This window comes from Aquarana catesbeiana, linkage group LG01 (assembly GCF_042186555.1).
Source record: "Aquarana catesbeiana isolate 2022-GZ linkage group LG01, ASM4218655v1, whole genome shotgun sequence".
Lineage (NCBI taxonomy): Eukaryota > Metazoa > Chordata > Amphibia > Anura > Ranidae > Aquarana > Aquarana catesbeiana.
The window spans coordinates 339,924,962-339,926,302 of record NC_133324.1 but is presented as its reverse complement, the minus strand read 5'-3'; the positions used below and the strand labels follow the sequence as shown (position 1 = coordinate 339,926,302).

Genomic DNA, 1,341 nt, shown 5'->3' with positions numbered 1-1,341 from the left:
TTGATGTTCTGCGATTTAGCCAGAGTGATGTAATTCCTTATCCTGCTTAGTTACTTCCCCTTCCTGTCTTCCATACTCACGTACATCAATATAGGAAGTGATGTATTTGGTAGTAGCAGAGATCATGTGCTTCCGTAGACTTCTGTGGAAGTCGCAACAAAGTCGCGGTGTCAGACATGTACATGCGACTGCATTGCGACTTAATTCCTTTCTATGGAGAACAAGTCGCACCGGAACAAAGTAGTGCAAGAACCTTTTTTGGAGACGCTGCGACTTGAGTCGCACTAATTAGAACGGGGACCATTGAAATACATGGGTTTTGACTTGTCATGCGACTTGACTTGTGTCAAGTTGCAAAACAAGTCGCAGTAGTGGAAACAGAGCCTAAGGCTTGTTACTCAATTTCAGACAGCACACTATTTATTTTTTTACCACATGTAAGGTATATTATTATTAACTGTTTTATGAAAAAAATAGAATTTAATGTCACTCCAAGTATAAGTGTGGTGTCATTAGTTGGCACTTACTAATATTTTATAAGTGTAGACAAGGTGTAGTAAGACTTTAGAAACATGGCTAATAATAATATTTAGACTGGGGCACTCTGGTATTGAATCGCTTCTCGGCCTTTTGGCTAAGATCAAGTGTAGTATCTGTTCTTATTAGTTTCCAGGAGGTGGCGCTTGCTTCCGACCCTGATCTACGGCGAGGTAGAGCTGGGATGGCGGTTGCTATGCAAAATGGTGTATAAATAAAGTCAGTGATAAAGTCCCACAATATAGTAAAAAGTGAAATCCAATATACAGTGTGTGGAGAAATCTTCTGGTATGTGATTCATCTACATGAAAATCTTGAAGTGTAGAGAGATAAAATACTCTTACGGAACTGGTGGATCCGGATGCAGGTGGCACAGAATTGTGGGACTTTATCACTGACTTTATTTATACCCACATCACAGTGGGGAGTCACTCATAAGTTTTTGAATTATATTTATTTTCACATATGTTTTTTCTTGGCACGTTGTAGCGCTACATATTTACACCATTTTACCTTTGAATATTTGTCATATTTTTATGTAGCAGCTTTGTTCTTTCTCTCACTGGGTTAGCACAGTTATATATTTTCTCATCTTTGGGTTGCTATGCAAAACCTGCTGGAGTAAAGGTGACCTGGAGTGGTTCGTAGCCAAAAGGGAAGCCTTCTGATGGGGATGGAGAACCGCTGGGTCTGGCTGAAGCGTCGGGTCCCTGGCCTTCTGGCCTAGATTGGGGCAGCTCTAACTCCGGACAGTTTTTCGGGAGAGAACACTGGCTCCCTGTTTCTTCCACCGGGGGAGCGGCT

General features: G+C 41.6%; 1 pseudogene; it reads left to right on the top strand.

Annotated features, from left to right (window-relative positions):
• Positions 1 to 614: 614 nt before the first annotated feature.
• LOC141124347 (U2 spliceosomal RNA) lies at positions 615 to 780 on the top strand (annotated as a pseudogene).
• The last annotated feature ends 561 nt before the right edge of the window (positions 781 to 1,341 follow it).